Here is a 14150-nt window from a genome sequence, read left to right as displayed (position 1 = left end):
AAATGTTCTTAAACATAACCTTAAAAAAAAAAAAAGGGTAAAACCACTTCTTTTCTATTAAAAAAAAAAATGATGTTGAATAAAGGACCCGGGAAGGTGAAGGTTGCTGGAGGTTGCTTGGATAATAAGCACAGAGAGGATGTTGGGCTGGACCCTTTGTCTCCATAAACCTGTCATAGTGTTCTCTTATACTAGCTGACTTGTCATGATAATTTTTAGAAATCTTTCTACTAGAAAAATTTGAACTCTGCTGGCATTCCCAGCCTGGGAACAAAGGTTGCCTGAAACTGTTTAATGATTCACTTGTTACATTTGCATTGACCCCACCCTCTTCTAGGACCTACCTTTAGAGCTTAATTATCCTCTAGCTGTTAACTCTTCTCAAACTAATGTTTGAATCACTTTGACCTCTAATTTCCCTTTGCAGCTCCAAAATTACGTAAAAGGTACACAGTCTCCTACATCACCTTCCTTCTTCCTACCACTCCTTATTCTCTAAACCAAGAATACAAGTTTAGACTCTCAACAAAAGCAAACAAGGATGTTGGGGGAAGAGAGGCTAGCAAATGCTAAACTGCAGTGTCTTTAAAATGGAAGTCTAGTTTATATTACTATCCTGCTGGCAGTATTTTCCAGTCCCTTAAAAGATACACAAATAAACCATTATATAAATTTTCGGCAGGATCTAATTTAGTTTCCCTGAAGTTCTTTACATTCCTCTGTTCTTTATATGCCAAGCCCTCTTCCATCTTTATAAATCACAACTCCACAAACCCACTAGAGCAACTGAAATTTACCATAGTTTGTCAGTCCTCTTCCTCTTGTTGCCACGGCAGTTTCATACCAAAATATTGAACCTAGCAACAAATCGCATAGGCCCTGTTAAGGCACTGTTACTGCAGCACTTGCTTGTACTGGAAATATAAGATACAATTCTCTCTTCAGTTTATCCCATTTACCAGAAGGCATATATTGAAAGCACTATTAACTTCCAGCATGTCAACGTGGAGAAACCAATTTGCAACTAATGATTAATAGCAGGCATTGCAAGATAACAGAACATGGAAGAAAATTGGCCCCTATAAAGCGATAAATGTATTGTCTTAAGGAATTTGAAAGACATTATGGAGATGAGATTGGGGAGGATTATATAACCCTGAAAACCCTTAAAAATATTTTAGTGTGCTTAACATAATGAACAGTGTGCTAAATAGATGATCATCAAACTTGAACATGCTTTCCTTTCATAACACTCCAGGACCTTTCTCCCCATTATGACCTTCATCTCATTGCAGAGAATACATGTTTCTAAGAGCACCTTATTTTTGGTAGTTTTTGTCTGCAATTAAACATGAAGGTTTTGGGGTTTGTTTTGTTTTTTTGTTTTGTTTTTTGCTTATAAGAAAGTTGTTGACCCCCTTGGTTGTACTATGGTCTTAGAAGTACAGAATGTATTAGGTGATAGAAATTTTTAATGATGCTTCAAATAATCCCTGTGATTGCAGTAAATCTTTCCCTTTTAAGCACACCTTAGCACACTTTGCTCTCACCTCAACTACTTTCTCTACCATAGTTCTTCTCAAAAACAAAACAAAAAAGCCTGTCTGCTCCTCTTCATACTTTTCATAACCCTCAGTTTTCGGAATCTAATCTTTCCTCCAGAGCGACCTTCTACCTGAGCTTTCAGAAATAAAATTTTCAAGGTTGAAGCAAAGTAAGAACCTAATTATAATCTGTGTAAGGGAAACAGGTGGTTTTCAGACCTGGGGTGGCTGATGTGTACTTTATTCCAAGTAAATATTTAATAATACATTTTAGTTTTTTGCTCCTTTTCCCACAAAGCATATTTAACTGAAACCATCACATCTGCATTTATTAAGGATTTGCAAGAGTATGCTATAGGCTCTGAAGGGAAGTTTTAAGAGCAGTTTTAATATTTTCAGCAAAGATGAATAGTGTGGGAATTTCTGCTTTGAGAAGACTTTTTCACAGTTTCTTCAATGTTTGAAAACATTATCAGTGATTGTTCCTATTACCTTTCTCAGAATAAATTCTGTATTTTTTTGGCCATGCTCCTGCCTGAGACCAATGTATCTTTTTAGAAGGAAGTTTATCATTTAAAAGTCCGTTTTGAGGGAGAAGTACAGATTGATAATAACAATTCATTGATGTAGGAGCAATTTTAACTTTCTCTCAAAGCTTGTTCTCCCCCCTTCTCTTCTTCATATTAAAACAATTAAGCCAAAATTCCCTGTTACTGATTCTTCCTTCTATCATAGAACTTTCCCAAGTTATCATTATTTAAGTGAAGTTGATTGTCTGTAAGTGGGATTCTCTGATACACTGACCCTAAATCTTTTAACTGTAAATATCGGTATCAAAAAAGAAGAAAAAGTATAAACTGTGTTAACCCATGACTTGTTTGAGAGCCAAAATGCAAAACAAGAAACAGTGGGAGGTAGACAGGCTTTGTTCTTGTCTCTGGGAGACAGGATGCAGGCGTGGAGGGCAAGGGAGGCAAAGGGTCGGAGTCTTAAAAAAAAAAAAAAAGGGTCGGAGTCTATGTGGTATTATTAGTCCACTCGTCCTCTGAATATAATTGTCTGATGAATGGTGATACTTTGGGCGAACACGACAGAAAGTACTTTTACTGTTTTAAAATGACACATCCTCTGCCTTCACTGAAAAACAGTTTCTGGATAACTTTTTTGTTTTCTCTTAATAGTTTTTTTAATGTTCACTTATTTTTGAGACAGAGAGTGCGAGCAGGGGAGAGGCAGAGAGAGAGGGAGGCACAGAATTCCAAGCAGGCTCTAGGCTCCCAGCAGTCGTCAGTACAGAGCCCAGCATAGGGCTCAAACCCTCAAACCATGAGATTACGACCTGGGCCAAAGTTGGACGCTTAACTGACTGAGCCACCCACGTGCCCCAAAACTTGGAAAACTTTGAGTAAACTCTTACACTTTTTAATATTCTCAAAGTGTCCAAGTGTGTGTCTGCATCTACTTCCATGAGATAAAATGTAGCCTTTGTAGATAAATTTAGGATAATGCAATCTGAAAATTCAGTTAAAAGACAGGTAATTGTAGGGGGCGCCTGGGTGGCTCAGTGGGCTAAGCGTGCGACTTCACCTCAGGTCATGATTTCACGGCTCATGGGTTCAGGGCCCACATTGGGCTCTGCTGAGCTCAGAGCCTGGAGCCTCCTGTGTTTCCCTCTCTCTCTGCCCTTCCCCCTCTCGCGTTCTGTCTCTCTCTCTCTCTCTCTCTCTCTCTCAAAAATGAATAAACATTAAAAAAATTGTTTTTAAATTAATGGTAATGTGTTCTTTTCCAGCCCTCATCCCTGAGGTTTTTGTTGGCAGTGGTGTCACTGCTATTGTTTTTAATACATTTTAACTAAACCCAGAACTGTTTTTGCCATCATAAAGGCCTTTGAATTTCATGGAAGCCAAATGCCTCTAAACTGCCCCCTTCTCACAAATAGACTAGAGAACGAAGAACTAAGATATGGTGGAGCCCGTGCATCAGCTCACCATTCAGTCTTGCCGTCCTTTGGTGGGAATCCGTGGAGCTGATTTGCTTTGGCAGTAAGAAGCCCATTCGCAGGAACACAAATGCTGCCCACTCGTTATGCAGAGTACACATTGCAGGAATTGGGGCATCAAAAATTGGAGGACAAGCACCAGTATATTCAACTCCAATAAAACTTGCAGTGTTTAAATTTTAAGCATAAGAAATAAAACTTGAACATGAACTTTCTGGCTTATAGGGGGAAGAAATTGGGCTTACAACTATTGATGATAATTTAGACTGTTTAGGAAACTTGTTTCTGTCCAGTGATGTTAAAGGTGCTAAGGATTCTGCCAGGAACCAGTGAAGACTAAAATATCAGCTTTTGCATATTGAAGAATTCTGGGATGTCGTGGGCTTCTTTCCTATTTATTTTGCATCATAATTAGATTTTCATAATACAAAAAAAAATTTTAAACCTCTACTATCACTTAGTGAAGAACATCAGTTCATAAATGGCCCATGATGGCTCCACCCAATAAACTCCTGTTAAAATACATGTATGTCATTGAAATATTCACATAGTGATAATAGTCATAAAACGACAAGTAAAGCAACTCTACCCGCAGTTCTTCCCCAGGAAATAACTGTCAACAACTTTAAATCCAAAGTGATTATCTGAAACTGACCTAGCTATCCTAAGGAATCAATGTATTTTCCCCTTTACTGAGGCAGAAATTAATAAGATTGCAGTACTCACTATCAAGACTGAAACGTTAATGTTGTAAATACTACTGATAAAGGCAGGAGAGGTTTTATAAAGGGCAAAAAGACAGCCTGGTAAAGGGCTGCTTCAAGACCTTCTAATTCCTTTCACTGAGGCCACAGCACTTGGGAGGTCCTGCCTCCAAAAGGTCAATTGGCAAAGCAAGGGATAACATAACAGCTAACATTTATTGAGCTCTCTGTGTACACCAGGCATTTTGCTAAGAGCTTTTCATGCATCATCGCTTTTCTTCCTCATAACAACCTCATGAAATACACTGTTGGCCCTGATTTTCAAATGCAGATACCAAGGCTGAAAAGTGGAAGACTCCTGGTAAGGTTACATGCCTAGTTCAGTAGTGGACTTGAGATACAGGGTCCCATCCTCTGACTCCAGCACCCACCTTCTTTCTTTCTTTTTTGCCACATGATGATAGAATGCTGTGTATTCTCTCTCTCTCTCTCTCTCTCTCTCCCTTTTAATTTACATCAAAGTTAGCATATAGTGCAATAATGATTTCAGGAGTAGATTCCTTAATGCCCCTTACCCATTTAGCCCAGCAACCCTCTGTTTGTTCTCCATATTTAAGAGTGTCTTATGTTTTGTCCCCCTCCCTGTATTTACATTATGTTTGCTTCCCTTCCCTTATGTTCATCTGTTTTGTATCTTTAAGTCTTCATATGAGCAGCACCCACCTTCTTAATCATTATTGTCTGGAGGTTTTCATGTAAAAAACTACAAATTGTATCATAAGCAGTGATTGAGAACCATGCCATGTCATCCACACAGTAATTCCCAACACATGGGCTCATTTGAAATGTGTTAAAGGTTATTAGAAGGCCTGCCTTCTTCCTAAAAAAAAAAAAAAAAAAACACATATATGCCAATGACTATGCATAGAGAATTCACTCATATATAATGCCTTTATGGGTCCACTTATTCCAATTACTTAGGCAATGGAAGAACATTTTAATGAGAGTTTTCCACTGAAGGAGGTTTGAAGAACTCTGGTGTTAAATAGTTGAGTGTGATAACCAGAACAACTCATTTCTCTGCCAAAGTGTCATGTACGGCATGTATCTTTAAGGGTTTTCAGTGGACCCATTTTAACATGGCTTGCTTCTGAGGGTCTCTTCCTTAAAATCTAAGAAGTTATAGTTTGTCATGAATTGCTGTTTCTCCTGATTATTTATTCTTGGCGAAAGTCTGTCAGACCTTTTCACTTTTCTGAATTGCTTCATGACTAGAGGAAAACATGAAAGGTGACACATGGAAATCATAAAGGTTGTCAGTAGTACCACTTCTTTTACCAATGTATCATCATAAATATATAAACACAGGCCTTAAAAATATTTTGGACATTTGAGCCTTAGTAGGATTTACATGGACTCTTTCTTTTTTTTTTTTTAAATCCCTTTTAGCAAGAGACAAACAGCAAGGGAATAGTCAAGGGTGATAGTACCCAGATTGGGGGTTTACTGGTTAAGCTATATGAGCTATAGACTCTATTCCAAATAAATCAATTTTTCCATTGTGTGTTAATTTTCTCTGCAGGCAAGAGCTTTAAACATTATGCTTAATTAAAGAGCATTCCTTAGCTCATGGGGATTGCTGATAGTTAACCTGTTCATTACAGGTCTTTTAATTGCCTACTCTGTGTCAGGTACCCTGCTCTTTGATAAGGGAACAATTCACAAGAAAGCTTTAAAAAAAAAAAAGAAGGAAGGAAGGAAGAAGAAGAAAACAAAGCTGATCTTTTCTTCTTGAAATGTTTTTTCAATGATTTCCTCAAAATAGAGCAGAATCCAAAATCCCTTCTGGTATCTATATCATTCTTCTTTTGCTTTTAACTAAGTATTGTATTTCTACATTTTCCTTTCCCAGAGCCAGTCAATAAATGACACAGTTAAAAGCACTAAACAATGCACTGCTTCAGTAGGAGTTCAAAGAAGATTCCAGGGAGAGACCGTCTTGATCTGCATGTAGGGAAGGCTGGATAGGAGCTGGATGGGGGAAAGGCCATTTTAGAGAGAAAGAAGGGCGGTGGCTGATTCAGCCCAGGCAAGATGCAGGACTGTGTTGATGGAGTCATAGGGACAGACTGTGTTTGTAAATAGTGCAAAGTGAGGTTTTATGACATAATATTTATTTGGTCTCTGCCCCCAATTCCTGACACACAGCTCCTAAAATCCTTTGTAATTTCCTGAGTGATGGGGGTGCTGGGAGCCTCCTTTGTCCTAATAGTTGGTCTTCAACTCCAGTTCATGACACAGAGCTCCTAAATCCCTTGACATTTTCTGGGTGATAGGAGCATCTTTTGCTCTATTGAGGCAACTCCTGGTGGGTTCCTGGATAGCTTCAGAATGGCAGCTGGGGACTAAAGACTAAGCCATGATTAGTAGTTTAGAACTTTCAGCCCACCCCATCCGCCACGGAAGGCTGGACATTGAATTAACACCCATCATGCCTACATGAGGAAGCCTTCATAAAAATCCCTAAACCACGAGGTTCTGAAAGCTTTCCTGACATCTCCATGTGTCAGGAAGATGGTGCACCTATTACCTGGAGACAGAGATCCCTGTGCTCAGGACCCTGATAATAAGCCATTAAACATATGTAAAGTTTACTTGAGTTCTGTGAGCTGTTATAATGAATTATCAAACCGAAGGAGAGGGTATGGGAGCACCCAGTTTGTAGCCAAGTCAGACAAAAGTATGGGTACTGTGGGCACCCAGTACGTGAGAGTAAAATGAAGGCAAGTCTTGTGGAACTAAGCCCTTAATCTACCTCACTCCATCTAGTCAGGGTCAAAATTGAATTAAATTGTGTATGACAACCGGTTGGCGTCCACAGAGAATTGGGGAGCTGGCTGTTGGTGCGGAAAACCCACACATTTGGTGTCAGAAGTATGCGAGCAGAAACAGCTTTTTTCCTTTTATGCTTGTTGGTTAGATGATGGTAAATCCAGGAGGGCCCCAAGGGCTAGGCAGCAGAGGCGCTGAGAATGAGATGATAATAGCAAAAGAAATGAAAAGCAAAAGGCAGCTAAACTATTTTGCAGGAAGGACAGTATTCCACAACAGGTAGGATGTATCAGTGAAGGAGAGAAAAGTCAAAGATAACTCAAGTTTCTAGCCTGAGGCACTGTTAGGAAAAAAAGGTGATATTAGTGACAGAGAAATGTTATTAGGAAAGAAGACTGGATTTTGAAAATAAAAGAGATGTGGTATAAAATGATCCTTAGCAAAACCTGGAAATACGGGCATGTATATTTTCTCAATCTTACTCTTGGAAAATAGAGTCGCTCTACATGCAGTGCCCATCTATCCCTTGTCTCTTTTCTCCCTTTAATTCTCTTCTTCCTCTTCAGATCCATCTCACATATCACCTAGACTTATAAATAATTTATATGAAACTGGATATCTGTAATTTCAATACTTTACCCTTTGAATCTTTTTATAATAGGTTATCTATGTTTTACTAAATGTTGTCCAGTTTTATATTCACCACTTTTACTAGCAGCATTTTCAAGACCGGTTTGGTAGGATGGTGTGACTAAGTCTACTGCTATTATCCCAATAAGCAGTCTATGAAAAAAATGAACAAGATCCCCCTCTTAATGCATAATCCTTCCTCCATCCATTGGGCAGGAAGTTCAATACTTAGGCACCCAACAAAACTCTGTTCTATAAGTCATATGTATTTAAATGCAGGGAAATTATTTGGAAGGATATATATGCACATTAAATCACCAAGAACAGTCCCCTGTAAAAAGACTAGGATTACATAGTGGTAGTCAGGGGAGACTTCCGTTTTTGCAGTGTTTAAGCTTTTTATGAACGCATACACATGTGTTGGATAATTTTTTTAATGTTAATGAAAAGAAGTGAAATGGAAACTCTTTTCCATTTCACTTCTCCATCAGCTAAACATGCTTCCCAGAACTTATTATGAAGTTTGTCTCTTTAAGTGTGTGGTTCCTTGCCTTCTTACACAGACATGGACATTGTCAAAAGCAGTTAAAGGGTACAATGTTCCTTTGTTCCTATGTGAACCGCTTCTTGCAGTGAAAACTGAATTTTCATCTGAGACTTCCCATGTTTTCTGAGGTCATTACATGCTGGCAGGTCCTAGTTCCTCATGGCTCCTTGCCCTCCTTTCCTCATTTGGAATTAAGTTATGTTACTCTGTTGCATGTTAGAAAAAGATGTTCTTCTGAGAAACAGAGTGCCAGGGCGTGTTCCAATAGTTCTAAGGTCTTTTTGCTTTTCTGCGAGTTCTGTGCTTATGTTAGAGCTCTTGGTTTTCCAAAAAGTAAGAGAATGCAGGTGGAAATTGAATTTGTGATAAATAAATCAAAGACCTATTAAAAGATACAGGTTCAGGGGCGCCTGGGTGGCTTAGTCGGTTAAGCGTCCGACTTTCGCTTAGGTCATGATCTCGCGGTTCGTGGGTTCGAGCCCCGCGTCGGGCTCTGTGCTGACTGCCAGCTCAGAGCCTGGAGCCTGTTTCAGTCTGTGACTCCCTCTCTCTCTGACCCTCCCCTGCTCGCGCTGTCTCTCTCTCTCTCTCCTAGAAATAAAGAAAACATTAAAAAAAAAAAAAAGATACAGGTTCAAGTAATTTTTAAAACCATTTGAATTGTGAATGCATTTCATTAATAATTCATCACAAAAAAAAAACAAACAATGGTGACTTAGTTGCTAGGAGCTTTTTTGGTGTGTTTTTGGTTTTGAGTCAGCTAGCAAAAGGAAAAAAAAAATTGAAGCTACTCAGTTGCGGTTTTCACTGAAATTTTTCAAAGTAAGGAGCTGGTGTGGTTTCTTCATCACTATAGCAACTTCAGCTAATTTTTGCTTTTGATTCTGATTTCTCCTAGAAAAACCTACTTGTACACCAGTCGTGAGGCTCTTGAGGGTAGTAAGGAATATCTTTGGTCATTAAGTCAAAAGGCAGAGAAATGCTTTGTGCTGTGCAGGGTGCAGATGTCTGCACTTTATTAATGTTCTTTTGAAACATCTGGATACCAGTTAGCTGAAAATAACTATGTGGTAGAGTTAATTACATTTCGGAATAAGAGGTCTGATGTCAAAGTTCTACCACCAACCCTTCCTCCTGCTTTACCAGGTTTGATAATAAAATAATAAACACTGTCGTGTGTGGTGTTCAGTTTCAGCTGGCGAGCCCGAAGTACGGGTTACTCCGTGGGCCAGTCAGATGGGGTCTTGATTTTAGACCCTGTTTCTAAGGACATCTGCCATGTGGCCCATACCTGCGTCACCACCCCATCGCCTCTCTAGTTCGGCCAGCCATGACTCTGCTTTTCACTGAAAGCATCCACCTCCCGTTAAGATGCCTACCAGCACTGTTCCTAAAAGACCCAGTCAGTCTCTTCCCAAACGCTAGTAATGCCAGTGGCAACATAGGCTAATAAGTAGTGCTGTAGGACTTTAGAATAGAAAAAAATCATAATTTACTTTTTTCCGTTTCTGGAATAAGGTTTTTGGTCCCTCTCATTTCTGTACTAGTGCCCCCATCCTGTCCCTGTCGTCCGTTTAGCCTTCTCTGCCATCGCACAGAAAAGAAGGAAAGGCTTACTTTTATAAAAAGTGAAATTATTCAGACTGCAAATAAGATCCTTCTTGCTTCACTTTGGTTTAAAATGTCTTAAGGTTTCTTGGTTTTCTTGTATGTACGTGTGTTCTTACCTGTTATTCAGCCTTATTGAATGACTTTGTCTTCAAATTCTGTATTCTTCGAATAGACTAGGTATTCAAAAATGCTACATTTCCCCCTCTTTTACAACTTTGTGGGGTTTTGAACATTTTTTTTTAATCTTTATTTTTGAGAGAGAGCATGAGTGGCATAGAGTCAGAGAGAGAGGGAGACACAGAATCCGAAGCAGGCTCCAGGCTCTGAGCTGTCAGCACAGAGCCTGACGCAGGGCTCAAACTCACGAACTGTGAGATCATGACCTGAGCCGAAGTTGGACACTCAACCGACTGAGCCACCCAGGCGCCCCCCTCTTTTATGACTTTGAAGTACAATCTGTGAGGTCTGCACTCCAAGTAGTCAATGTCACGTCAAGTATATCTCACATCGTTCAGTCCCTCACATACCCCAGTTGTACTAATATCTCATAATCCGCTGGATTTACAAAATAGGGGGGAGTTACTTCTTTTTTGTGGTCACATTCTTAGTGCCCATTAGAATGTGGTTAAGAATTTTTAAGTGACCGCTTATTTTTAGTAATTATCTTTGGTTTCCAGTCCCATGAGAAGCAAAGCAACTAGCCTTCCCTTAGGTGTAAGCTCCCGTACTGGAGTTTGCTTCATCTCAAGCATTGTTACAACACATAGTATTTTATGGCTTTCCTTGAGGGGGTTTATTTCCAGACTAACAGTTTAAGTAACCCTGAGCTAGTGTGTCTGCCAGCTTCCAGAAATAACAACATTTATGTTATCACTGATTAATTAGAAAGCTGAAATGAAACCTTTTTTTCTTTAGCCCAGACAGTAACCACCAGCATTTGTTTCTGGGTCCCTCTCTGCCCCCTCTTTATCTGCTCCGGAGCTTACCCCCCACTAACTCTTCTGTTCCTCTCCCTGTTGCCCTCCCCCCGCCCCTTTCCTCAGTTCACTAGAAGCCTTTCTTGGCTCCTAGCCTGCAGAAAATGCTGGTGTGAGAGGTAATTTATGTAACTACTTCTTTTCTGTATCTTGCAGAATCAGTTCTCTGGGTGTGGCTGAGAAACAAAATTTCACTTTACAAACGAGAAGGCCTGGTTTCTATCCAGTGGAAACATGTTTTTTCTGTTATACATACATAGTTTCTGACTCATCATCATTCTAGGACTTTTGCAGTAACATAGGCATTTTGTTTACACTGTCTTCTACTAGGAGGGGGTCCAGTCTGTAATTAGCATCAGTGACTAGAATAATAGGATTGTAATCAGATTTGTAAATGTTACTATTTCAGGCTATGTTTAGTTTCCCACCAAAAGCATGAGTTTTAAACACTGGATAAGGGAGAGTAACTTTTCCTTTCACTTAAGAAAGCAAGGAAAATGGTAGCTACACTTGTGTACATACAGTAGTGTGCAGAATTGTCCAGTCACTCTGTGGTACACCTGAAACTAATGCAATGTTTTTAAAGAAAGCAAGGGAAATTGGGGGCGCCTGGGTGGCTCAGTCGTTTAAGCATCTGATTTCAGCTCAGGTCATGATCTCGTGGGGGGGAGGGTTCCAGCCCCCCATCAGGCTCTGTGCTGACAGCTCAGAGCCTGGAACCTGCTTCAGGTTTTGGGTCTCCCTCTCTTTCTGCCCCTCCCCTGCTCACCCTCCCCCTCAAAAATAAACATTTAAAAATTAAGAAAGGGAAATTAAAATAAGTTAATGACTACTTGCACAGACTCTAAAAGAGCAATGAAGAAAGTGCTTAGTGTTTAAACCAATTTTTTTTTCTTATTTTCAGAGAGAGAGAGAGCATGAGAGGGGCAGTGGGGGAGAGAGAGAGAGAGAGAGAGAGAATCTTTAGCAGGCTCCACACTCAACTTGGAGCCCGGCTCAGGGCTCAGCCTCATACCGGTGAGATCCTGACATGAGCTGAAATCAAGAATTGGACACTTAACTGACTGAGCCACCCCACCCCCAATTTTGTTTTAAATAAACAAATGTTTAGTCTTAATTTTACTTAACAAACTTTTTTTTTGGAGTACTTTTTAGAACCTGGTGCTTTTGCCTCTTACTGCTTTATAATCCTTTTGTAATATATGCAGACATTTATGGTGAATTGTTTAGAACTTGCAGGCATGTCAAAATTTTTAGTGACCATGGCTTTTCCTCAAGTTTTAAGAGTCAGTAGATATTCATATATTTATTCATCATGTATTTGCATGCCTAATACACACATGCCATTTTCCATGTTAGGGACCAAGATTTGAAGTATTGAACAAAATCCTCATGGTGCTAACTTTCCAAGTGGGGAAGCCAAGACAGTAAACAAATGTATAATATAAAGTCAGTGGTAAAACATTAAATAAGGTAGAGGGGGCTAGAGAGTAGGAGTGAGGAAGGTGCTATTTTAAAGAAGGTGGTCAGGGAGGGCCTCTTGAAATGAAGAAAGTTTTAATAGAGGCCGGAACAAAACCGGGAAGCAAGCTCTATAGCAACAGATAGCTGCTATATCTTTAAAAGACTGTCCTTGCTTGGGGCACCTGAGTGGCTCAGTTGGTTGAGCATCTTTGGCTCAGCTCATGATTTCACTGTTCATGAGTTTGAGCCCCATGTTGGGCTTTGCGCTAACAGCGGAGAGCCTGCTTCAGATCTCTGTCTCCCTCTCTCTCTGCCCCTCCCCTGCTCTCTCTGTCTCTCTCTCAAAAATAAACAAACATTAAAAAAAATTGTCCTTTCTTATGCTAAAATTTCACTAACAAGTAAACTTGTTTTCTAAAATATAATCATTTTTCATAATCATTTTCACTTTTCTAAAATATAATCATTTATATTTTTCTAATAGACCAAAGAAATATGTTCAGCTTTAGAATTTGCTCTTTATGATCTATGTACCACAGATAAAATTCTCCTAAGTCATATCATTTGTGTTTAGCTTTGCGCAGTGGCAGTATTATAGCCAATGAGGTTTATCCAAGGCGCAATTTTTGCTAATTGGAAAACATATCATTTGTGTTTAAATAGATGTTTGCTGAAATATATAAGGAGCCATCTTTTAAAGATGATGGGGGTTGGGAGGGTTGCTTGGGTGGCTCAGTCAGTTAAGCATCTGATTTGGGCTCAGGTCGTGATTTCATTGTTCATGAGTTCCAGCCCCACGCTGGGCTCTCTGCTGTCAGTGCAGAGCCTGTTTGAGACCCTCTGTCCTTTCCTCTCTCTCCCTCTCTCTCTCTGCCTGCCCCTCTCCTGCTCATGCGTGCTGTGATATCTCCCTCAAAAATAAACATTTAAAAAAATAAAAATGACTAAGGAAGTTTTCTCCAACCACCAATTTATGAGATATTGTATATTTCTATCTGAAAAGCTTTTGTTCCCAAAATTCTTTAAGAGATGTCCCTGAGGCTCCCCATGACTTAACTCACCATTACTGTAACTGGATACTGGTGGAAGTTGTACCCAGCTTCATTCAGGAATCCTTCATCACTCACAAACACACATGGTGCCAGGGAGCCCCAAGTAGCATGCAGACATCAACCTCACCCTGGCCCTCTTCCTTCGAGTTAGAAGCAATGAACTATAGAGGACAAAAGGTGGGTGGGCTAACCCTGCAAAACTCGGGAGGGTGAGTGACTAAGATCCGTAAAACCAAAGTAATGGACATACTCACTTTCCATGCCCACTCTCCCAAACACCTAACGCTCCCAAGTGCAGGCACGTTAAGGCACAGTTGCCTGTCCCTTGGCCTCCTCCCATCGTTGCAGAAAGAGTAGAGGGAATTGTTCATCTCCGGGAAAAAGGAAGGACTGTCAGCTTATCGTCTCTTGGTTGACAGGCTGGCAGTGAATGAAGGAAGGAAGAGATTGGGATCTCTGGGCGCACTCGTTTAAAGCCTAAACGAGTCTATTTAGACATCTGATATTAGGTTGAATCAATCTGCTGACTATCCATTTGCTGATGTTTGTATGCTATCAGAAAGCAAAATTTTTGAGCTCCCTGCTACCAAATCACCTAAGTCAAAACGTGAAAGAAAAATTTAAAAACCTTCCCTAAGTTACTTGTCTTCCTAAAAGTGTAAAAACTATTCATTTGAAGGTGGTTTTTGTCTTGTGAAATCATAGTTACTGCCGTTTCCTACTGGGCTGTCCGTCCCCGGAGGACAGGACCGTGCCTCATTCACCTCTTAATCCCCAGGAGCCCTGC

At 40.0% G+C, this 14150-nt stretch overlaps 1 protein-coding gene and 1 pseudogene across 1 annotated transcript in view; both read left to right on the top strand.

Moving 5' to 3' along the window:
- GLUD1 (glutamate dehydrogenase 1) overlaps positions 1-14150 on the top strand; it is a 40664-nt gene that overhangs the window by 4466 nt on the left and 22048 nt on the right. The window lies entirely within an intron of this gene.
- On the top strand, positions 12884-13014 carry LOC144217044 (U4 spliceosomal RNA; annotated as a pseudogene).

Source organism: Crocuta crocuta, unplaced genomic scaffold (genome assembly GCF_008692635.1).
Source record: "Crocuta crocuta isolate KB4526 unplaced genomic scaffold, BGI_CrCroc_1.0 scaffold28, whole genome shotgun sequence".
In the NCBI taxonomy this organism is placed as follows: domain Eukaryota; kingdom Metazoa; phylum Chordata; class Mammalia; order Carnivora; family Hyaenidae; genus Crocuta; species Crocuta crocuta.
The sequence above is the reverse complement of the archived record's forward strand: the minus strand, read 5'-3'. Positions and strand labels throughout refer to the sequence as shown.